This window comes from Sycon ciliatum, chromosome 4 (assembly GCF_964019385.1).
Source record: "Sycon ciliatum chromosome 4, ocSycCili1.1, whole genome shotgun sequence".
NCBI classification, from domain to species: Eukaryota; Metazoa; Porifera; class Calcarea; order Leucosolenida; family Sycettidae; genus Sycon; species Sycon ciliatum.
The window spans coordinates 14,631,785-14,642,904 of record NC_088646.1 but is presented as its reverse complement, the minus strand read 5'-3'; positions in this window follow the sequence as shown (position 1 = coordinate 14,642,904).

Sequence of the window (11,120 nt, the reverse complement as noted above, 5' to 3'; positions counted from 1 at the left end):
GCCCAACACTACCCTTGAAGGAGTGAGGTTGAATGCAAGAATGACTCATCGTTCACCGGAAAGCAAACCACATCCCGAATAACCAGGTATGGAGTTACAAGACTTCTCCACATTATCAAGCATATCAAAGCCCCACACTTCCCGTGAAAGAGTGAGGTTGAATACAAGACCGACTCATCGACTCGTTCACTGCCAAGCAACACACATCCCGAATCACCGGGCATGGAGTCACTTAGCTGCGCCGCATTGTCAAGCATATCAGAGCCCCACACTTCCCTTGAAGGAGTGAGGTTGAACGCAAGAATGACTCATCGTTCACTGCCAAGCAACACACATCCCGAATCACCATGTACGGAGTTACAAGACTTCTCCACATTATAAAGCGTATCAGCGCCCCACACTTCCCGTGAAGGAGTGAGGTTGAATGCAAGACTAACTGATCGACTCGTTCATTGCCAAGCAACGCACATCCTGAACCACCGGGCATGGAGTCACTTCGCTGCCCGGCATTATCAAGCAAATCAGAGCCCCACACTTCCTTTGCAGGAGTTAGGTTGAACGCAAGAATGACTCATCGTTCATTGCCAAGCAACACACATCCCGAATCACCAGGTATGGAGTTACAAGGCTTCCCCGAATGATCAAACATATCAGAGCCCCACACTTCCCTTGAAGGAGTGAGGTTGAATGCAAGACTGACTCATCGACTCGTTCACTGCCAAGCAACACACATCTCGAATCACCAGGTATGGAGTTACAAGACTTCCCCACATTATCAAGCATATCAGAGCCCCACACTTCCCTTGAAGGAGTGAGGTTGAACACAAGACTGACTCATCGACTCGTTCACTGCCAAGCAACACGCATCCCGAATCACCGGGCATGGAGTCACTTGGCTGCGCCGCATAATCAAGCATATCAGAGCCCCACACTTCCCTTGGAGGAGTGAGGTTGAACGCAAGAATGACTCATCAACTCGTTCACTGCCAAGCAACAAGGATCGCAAGTAGACGGGCGTGGAATCATTTGGCTTCCCCACATTATCAAACATATCAAATTCCCACATTTATCTTGAAGGAGTGAGGTTGAATGCAAGACTGACTCAACGACTCGTTCACTGCCAAGCAACACACATCCCGAATCACCGGGCATGGAGTCACTTGATTGCCCCACATTATCAAGCATATCAGATCCCCACACTTCCCTTGAAGGAGTGAGGTTGAACGCAAGAATGACTTGTCGTTCACTGCCAAGCAACACACATCTCGAATCACCAGGTATGGAGTTACAAGACTTCCCCACATTATCAAGCATATCAGAGCCCCACACTTCCCTTGAAGGAGTGAGGTTGAACACAAGACGGACTCATCGACTCGTTCACTGCCAAGCAACACGCATCCCGAATCACCGGGCATGGAGTCACTTGGCTGCGCCGCATAATCAAGCATATCAGAGCCCCACACTTCCCTTGAAGGAGTGAGGTTGAACGCAAGAATGACTCATCAACTCGTTCACTGCCAAGCAACAAGGATCGCAAGTAGACGGGCGTGGAATCATTTGGCTTCCCCACATTATCAAACATATCAAATTCCCACACTTATCTTGAAGGAGTGAGGTTGAATGCAAGACTGACTCAACGACTCGTTCACTGCAAAAGCAACACACATCCCGAATAAGCGGGCATGTGGTCACTTGGCTCACCGCATATGAAGCATATCAGGGCCCTACACTTCCCTTGAAGGAGTGAGGTTGAATGCAAGAATGACTCATTGTTCACTGCCAAGCAACACACATTCCGAATCACCAGGTATGGAGTTACAAGGCTTCCCCGCATTATCAAGCAAAACAGAGCACCACACTGCCGTGAAGGAGTGAGGTTGAACGCAAGACTGACTCATCAACTCGTTAACTGCCAAACAACAAATATCGCAAGTAGACGGGCGTGGAATCATTTGGCTGCCCCACATTATCGAACATATCAAATTCCCACACTTCACTTGTAGGAGTGAAGTTGAATGCAAGACTGACTCATCGACTCGTTCACTGCCAAGCAACACATATCCCGAATCACCGGGCATGGAGTCACTTGGCAGCGCCGCATTATCAAGCATATCAGAGCCCCACACTTCCCTTGAAGGAGTGAGGTTCAACGCAAGAATGACTCATCGTTCCCTGCCAAGCAACACATCCCGAATCACCAGGTATGGAGTTACAAGGCTTCCCCACATTATCAAGCATATCAGAGCTCCACACTTCCTTTGAAGGAGTGAGGTTGAATACAAGACCAACTCATCGACTCGTTCAATGCCAAGCAACACACATACTGAATCACCGGGCATGGAGTCACTTGGCTGCGCCGCATTATCAAGCATATCAGAGCCCCACACTTCCCTTGAAGGAGTGAGGTTGAACACAAGAATGACTCATCAACTCGTTCACTGCCAAGCAATAAATATCGCAAGTAGACGGGCGTGGAATCATTTGCCTTCCCCACATTCTTAAACATATCAAATTCCCACACTTCCCTTGAAGGAGTGAGGTTCAACGCAAGAATGACTCATCGTTCCCTGCCAATCAGTACATCCCGAATCACCAGGTATGGAGTTACAAAGCTTCCCCACATTATCAAGCATATCAGAGCCCCACACTTCCCTTGAATGAGTGAGGTTGAATACAAGACTGATTCATCGACTCGTTCACTGCCAAGCAACACGCATCGCGAATCACCGGGCACGGAGTCACTTGGCTGCCCCACATTATCAAGCATATCAGATCCCCACACTTCCCTTGAAGGAGGGAGTTTGAACGCAAGGATGACTCATCATTCACTGCCAAGCAACACACATCCCGAATCACCAGGCATGGAGTCACTTGGCTGCCCCGCAATATCGAGCATTACAGAGCACAGCACTGCCGTGAAGGAGTGAGGTTGAATGCAAGATTGACTCATCAACTCGTTCATTGCCAAGCAACTCACATCTTGATTCACCGGGCATGGAGTCGCTTGGCTGCCCCGTATTATCAAGCATATCAGAGCCCCACACTTCCCTTGAAGGAGTGAGGTTGAACGCAAGAATGACGCATCGTTCACTGCCAAGCAACACACATCCCGAATCACCATGTATAAAATTACAAGGCTTCCCCGCATTATCAAGCATTTACAGAGCCCCACACTTCCCTTGACGGAGTGAGGTTGAGTGCAAGACTTACTCATCGACTCGTTCAATGCCAAGCAACACACATCCCGAATCACCGGGCGTGGAGTCACTTAGCTGCGCCGCATTATCAAGAATATCAGAGCCCCACACTTCCCTTGATTGAGTGATGTTGAACGCTAGAATGACTCATCGTTCACTGCCAAGCAATACACATCCCGAATCACCGGGCATGGAGTCACTTGGCTGCCCCGCATTATCAAGCATTACAGAGCACCACACTGCCGTGAAGGAGTGAGGTTGAATGCAAGACTGACTCATCAACTCGTTCATTGCCAAGCAACACACATCCCGAATCACCGGGCATGGAGTCACTTGGCTGCCCCACATTATCAAGGATATCACAGCCCCACACTTCCGTTGAAGGAGTGAGGTTGAACGCAAGAATGACTCATCGTTCACTGCCAAGCAACACACATCCCGAATCACCAGGTATGGAGTTACAAGACTTCCCCACATTATCAAGCATATCAGAGCTCCACACTTCCCGTGAAAGAGTGAGGTTGAATGCAAGACTGACTCATTCACTCGTTCATTGCCAAGCAACACACATCTTGATTCACCGGGCATGCAGTCACTTTGCTGCCCCGCATTATCAAGCTTATCAGAGCCCCACACTTCCCTTGAAGGAGTGAAGTTGAACGCAAGAATGACTCATCGTTCACTGCCAAGCCACACATATCCCGAATCACCAGGTATGGAGTAACAAGGCTTCCCCACATTATCAAGCATTTCAGTGCCCCACACTTCCCTTGAAGGAGTGAGGTTGAATACAAGACTGATTCATCGACTCGTTCACTGCCAAGCAACACACATCCCGAATCACCGGGCATGGAGTCACTTGGCTGCCCCACATTATCAAGGATATCAAAGCCCCACACTTCCCTTGAAGGAATGAGGTTGAACGCAAGAATGACTCATCTTTCACTGCCAAGCAACACACATCCTGAATACCTATGTATGGAGTAAGAAGGCTTCCTCACATTATCAAGCATATCACAGGCCCAAACTTCCCGTGAAAGAGTGAGGTTGAATGCAAGACGGACTCAACAACTCGTTCACTGCCAAGCAACACACATCCTGAATCACCGGGCATGGAGTCACTTGACTGCCCCACATTATCAAGCATATCAGAGCTCCACGCTTCCCTTGAAGGAGTGAGGTTGAACGCAAGAATGACTTATCGTTCACTGCCAAGCAACACACATCCCGAATCACCATGCAAAAAATTACAAGGCTTCCCCGCATTATCAAGCATTTACAGAGCCCCACACTTCCCTTGAAGGAGTGAGATTGAATGCAAGACTGACTCATCGACTCATTCACTGCCAAGCAACACACATCCCGAATCACCGGGCATGGAGTCACTTAGCTGCGCCGCATTATCAAGCATATCAGAGCCCCACACTTCCCTTGAAGGAGTGAGGTTGAACGCAAGAATGACTCATCGTTCACTGCCAAGCAACACACATCCTGAATACCTATGTATGGAGTTACAAGGCTTCCTCACATTATCAAGCATATCACAGCCCCAAACTTTGCGTGAATGAGTGAGGTTGAATGCAAGACGGACTCAACGACTCGTTCACTGCCAAGCAACACATATCCCGAATCACCGGGCATGGAGTCACTTGACTGCCCCACATTATCAAGCATATCAGAGCTCCACGCTTCCCTTGAAGGAATGAGGTTGAACGCAAGAATGACTTATCGTTAACTGCCAAGCAACACACATCCCGAATCACCATGTATAAAATTACAAGGCTTCCCCGCATTATCAAGCATTTACAGAGCCCCACACTTTCCTTGAAGGAGTGAGATTGAATGCAAGACTGACTCATCGACTCATTCACTGCCAAGCAACACACATCCCGAATCACCGGGCATGGAGTCACTTAGCTGCGCCGCATTATTAAGCATATCAGAGCCCCACAGTTCCCTTGAAGGAGTTATGTTGAACGCTAGAATGACTCATCGTTCACTGCCAAGCAACACACATCACGAATCACCGGGCATGGAGTCACTTGGCTGCCCTGCATTATCAAGCATTACAGAGCACCACACTGCCGTGAAGGAGTGAGGTTGAATGCAAGACTGACTCATCAACTCGTTCATTGCCAAGCAACACACATCTTGATTCACCGGGCATGGAGTCACTTGGCTGCCCCACATTATCAAGTATATCAGAGCCCCACACTTCCCTTGAAGGAGTGAGGTTGAACGCAAGAATGACTCATCGTTCACTGCCAAGCAACACACATCCCGAATCACCAGGTATGGAGTTACAGAGACTTCACCACAATATCAAGCATATCAGAGCTCCACACTTCCCGTGAAAGAGTGAGGTTGAATGCAAGACTGACTCAAGGACTCGTTCACTGCCAAGCAACACACATCCCGAATCACCGGGCATGGAGTCATTTGGCTGCCCCACATTATCAAGCATATCAAAGCCCCACACTTCCCTTGAAGGAATGAGGCTGAACGCAAGAATGACTCATCTTTCACTGCCAAGCAACACACATCCTGAATACCTATGTATGGAGTTACAAGGCTTCCCCACATTATCAAGAATATCACAGCCCCAAACTTCCCGTGAAAGAGTGAGGTTGAATGCAAGACGGACTCAACGACTCGTTCACTGCCAAGCAACACATATCCTGAATCACCGGGCATGGAGTCACTTGACTGCCCCACATTATCAAGCATATCAGAGCTCCACACTTCCCTTGAAGGAGTGAGGTCGAACGCAAGAATGACTTATCGTTCACTGCCAAGCAACACACATCCCGAGTCACCATGTATAAAGTTACAAGGCTTCCCCGCATTATCAAGCATTTACAGAGCCCCACTATTCCCTTGAAGGAGTGAGATTGAATGTAAGACTGACTCATCCACTCATTCACTGCCAAGCAACACACATCCCGAATCACCGGGCATGGAGTCACTTAGCTGCGCCGCATTATCAAGCATTACAGAGCCCCACACTTCCCTTGAAGGAGTGAGGTCGAATGCAAGGCTGACTTATCGACTCGTTCATTGCAAAGCGACACACAACCCGAATCACCGGGCATGGAGTCACTTGGCTGCCCCGCATTATCAAGCATATCAGAGCCCCACACTTCCCTTGAAGGAGTGAGGTTGAACACAAGAATGACTCATCGTTCACTGCCAAACAACACACATCCCGAATCACCAGGTATGGAGTTACAAGACTTCCCCCACATTACCAAGCATATCAGAGCCCCACAAGTCCAGTGAAAGAGTGAGGTTGAATGGAAGACTGACTCAACGACTCGTTCACTGCCAAACAACACACATCTTGAATCACAGGGCATAGAGTCAATTGGCTGCCCCACGTTATCAAGCATATCAGAGCCCCACACTTCTCTTGAAGGAGTGAGGGTGAACGCAAGAATGACCCTTCGTTCACTGGCAAGCAACACACATCCCGAATACCCATGTATGGAGTTACAAGGCTTCCCAGCATTGTCAAGCATATCAGAGCCCTGCACTTCCCTTGAAGGAGTGAGATTGAATCCAAGACTGACTCATCGACTCCTTCACTGCCAAGCAATACACATCCTGAATCACCGGGCATGGAGTCACTTGGATGCGCCGCATTATCAAGCATATCAGAGCCCCACACTTCCCTTGAAGGAGGGAGGGTGAACGTAAGAGTGACTCATCGTTCACTGCCAAGCAACACATCCCGAATTACCAGGTATGGAGTTACAAGGCTTCCCCACATTATCAAGCATATCAGGGCCCCACACTTCCCGTGAAGGAGTGAGGTTGAATACAAGACTGACTTCTCGACTCCTTCACTGCCAAGCAACACACGTCCCGAGTCACCGGGCATGGAGTCACTTGGCTGCCCCACATTATCAAGCGTATCATATCCCACACTTCCCTTGAAGGAGTGAGGTTGAACGCAAGAATGACTCATTGTTTACTGCCAAGCAACACACATCCCGAATCACCAGGTATGGAGTTACAAGACTTCCCCACATTATCAAGCATATCAGAGCCCCGCACTTCCCGTGAAGGAGTGAGGTTGAATGCAAGACTGACTCATCGACTCGTTCACTGCCAAGCAACACACATCCCAAATCACCAGGCATGGAGTCACTTGGCTGCCCCGCATTATCAAACATATCAGAGCCCCACACTTCCCTTGAAGGAGTGAGGTTGAACGCAATAATGACTCAACATTCACTGCCAAGCAACACACATCCCGAATCACCAGTTATGGATGTACAAGGCTTCCCCACATTATCAAGCATATCAGAGCCCCACACTTCCCTTGAAGGAGTGAGGTTGAATACAAGACTGACTCATCGACTCGTTCACTGCCAAGCAACACACATCCCGAATCACCGGGCATGGAGTCACTTGGCTGCCCCACATTATCAAGCGTATCAGATCCCCACACTTCCCTTGAAGGAGTGAGGTTCAACGCAAGAATGGCTCATTGTTCACTGCCAAGCAACACACATCCCGAATCACCAGGTATGGAGTTACAAGACTTCCCCACATTATCAAGCATATCAGAGCCCCACACTTCCCTTGAAGGAGTGAGGTTGAATGCAAGACTGACTCATCGACTCGTTCACTGCCAAGCAACACACATCCCGAATCACCGGGCATGGAGTCACTTGGCTGCCCCGCATTATCAAGCATTACAGAGCACCACACTGCCGTGAGGAAGTGAGGTTGAATGCAAGACTGACTGATCAACTCGTTCACTGCCAAGCAACACATATCGCAAGTAAACGGGCGTGGAATCATTTGGCTTCCCCACATTATCAAATAATCAAATTCCCACACTTCCCTTGAAGGAGTGAGGTTGAATGCAAGACTGACTGATCGACTTGTTCAATGCAAGACTAAATTACCGTTCAATTCGCAGCAACGAACACCCCGAATCACCAGGTTTGTAGTTACTAGGCATGCCCCATTATTTACATGGTACTAGGTCAAGAACGTTTAGAATACGGGAACAAATATTTCCATGATTTCCAATATGGGCGGCTTACCTTTTTTTGCGCTCCACATTTTGCTATCGGTTGATGTCTTCACTTCATCCTATTCTTTCAAATTTGTTCAAGCGCTAATGGGGTTCCGTTTTCCGTGAAGGATTTCTTTCGACAGTCCTAGTGTAGTTATTGCTGAACTAATCAAATTCTACGATCCATTCAAGCGGCAGCTAGCTGTCGCATGGAAGCAGGCTCTCACTTTGACACAAAAAAAAGAGGACAGTTTGTTTGAAGCAAACCCAGGCGCTAGGAGAAACGCCAGAGATGCAGTTCTCATGATTGTGAGACGCATGCGTGCTGAGTCGGTGTTGTACCATTATTTTCCCCGCCGCCCGTAAACCAGTTGAAACCCGTGCAACACATGCAGGGAGCGGTTGTAGCTGCATGGTGAACTAACTTACTATGATTGTTACGTACATATTATGTAAACCTAATAATTATGGAACTGGATGGAACTGGTGAGAACCTGATGAAAGACATTTTTCAGTGGTTGGAACTGGATGAAACCGGTTGGAACTGGATGAAACCGGTTGGAACTGGATGTAACTCTGGGTCCGGAACTTACTTACTTGACCTGGCCTGGAGTGCTGGACTCAGTTCTCTTCGCGCTCCGCTTGCATGGTTACCATGGTTACGCTGGCCTAAATCATGCAGTTTTCTGTTTTGCCAGCACTGGCAGCAGTAATCTACTGAGTACTGGCAGTTGACTACGACTACGATTAGGGGCGCGTTCGAGGAGTTTCGTTTTTCTGAAGAGGTGTCTGAAGAGGTGGCCTCTTCAGAAAAACGAAGCTCCTCGAAACTCCTCGAAACTCCACAACCTCATCCGATGGGAGAGGTGGATTAGTTTCGAAGAGTTTGGAATAGGTAGCTACGTCACGTAGTACGTGGAGATGGTAGATCTGATCGAACGTCATCATCGCCATGACAATTCCACTGAAAAACTCTAAAATGATGGAAATCGTTCAAATGCAGTAAGGCCACTAAGCTGTCCCCGGGGAAAATTGCAATTCCGCGGCCGCGTTTTTTTCCGCGTTTTTTGCGATTTTTTAAAAGACCGCGTTTTCCGCGATTTTCCCGCGTTTTTTGAACTTTTTTGTTGCACTACACGTACACACATGTACACAGTGCACTGTTCGGTCAGCAACGTCTCATCGTGGCGGCTTTTTACTCAAATATGACGAGTGCTTACACCAGAGACTTGTAACTGATTGATTTCACTACATACTCACTGAAAATTGCCGCAGATCAATATTATTCACCGCATATTTACCGCATATTTACCGCAAATTCACCGCAAATTATGCAATATTATGCCGCGTTTTTCCCCGCGTTTTTTGCGATTTTTTTCCGCAATTTTCCCCGGGGACAGACTAAGGGGGACACATCAACTAATCTTTTTATAAAATCTGTTTGAACAGTTGATGAAGACGCGCCCTAGATCTACTACTACGTGTACATGTAGGTGGAATCCTGATAATTCGAACCTCAAAATGCTAGGAAAAAACTTCTAATTAGTAGTAATTACCCGGACATTCTAATGATCGAAATATGAACCCACAACACAATAATATTTATGTATGTCAAAATGGTCTCGTGGTCATGTACTATAATAGTACTACAATGTAGTACTACTGTACTACTGTACTAGTATTACTAGTACTTTAGTAGTAGTACTACTACTAGTACTAAGTACTAGTACTACATGTCCATGTAACCGCCTTCGGTATTCATATGTTGGCCTATTTAACATTGGCATGCTCTGCGGATTTGTAGGCATGCTAGGCAATTTAAATATTATCCTGCAAAGTATTTTGTAGGTGCTTGACTACTATACTACGTCATGTATAACAATTGGTACATGACTTAATAATAGCCGTTTGGCATGGTACAATAACCTTTTTTTGTTTTATTTTTTTTATTTTTAATGGCTTTCTCTTCTTCCTCGGATGGTTTACAATTTGTATCACAATTATTTGTGGGTTCAGCAATAAAGGATGTGAGTACTAGTACTACTACTACTAGTACAGTAGTAGTACGACTACAGTCTACACTACAGACAGCGTGTGCACTTAGCGGGCACAGTCTGTGTGACCATGGTGACACCTAGCCATCACTACACAGTACAGACAGTCTGTAGTGTAGATCTACACTATACCATGTATACAGACGGGTGCGCGACGCATGCAAAAACTGTCATGTAAGTGTAAGCTGCAAGCCTACATGTGGCCTTGTGGGGGCATGAATCGTTAGCCTGGTTCTGGCCCTGGCCTGGGATCTGGCCTTCGCTTCCAGGAGCGGAAGTCAAAACTCAAAGTCCTAGATCCTACCGTGTTGCAGACAGTTAGTTAGTGCAGTGCAGTGTGACTAAACTCTAAAGTAAAGCCTGAATGAACCAAGCCCAACACTGCACCAGGTCACCACTGGTCACGGCGGTGACCTGGTGACCTCGCAGCTAGCTGCACTTAGCTGAGCGGGACATGCGGAAGCGTAGATCTGCGCACTGCCTGACACACGTACACGCTGACAGACAGTCTGTAACCATGGTACCGCGTACCGGTATGCTACATGCAGTAGTACAATGCTTTAGCTCTGCGGCCAGTCACACACACTGTGACACAGCCACAGGTCTGCACAGCGAGCACAGCTAGCTACGCCGAGCTAGACGTCTGTAGCAGCAAAGAAGTAAGTCTATACTAAAGTCTAGAGAGCACGTATCGGAGCTGAGGTCCGTTGCCTGACTTAGATTCGAATTAGTTAGATTCACTGACTCTACACAGACTCAGTGACTGAGCCATGGCCCGGGTGACCGGTGCAGGTGCAGAAAATCTCTCACACTTGTCACAGACTAGTAGATCTACTCAGT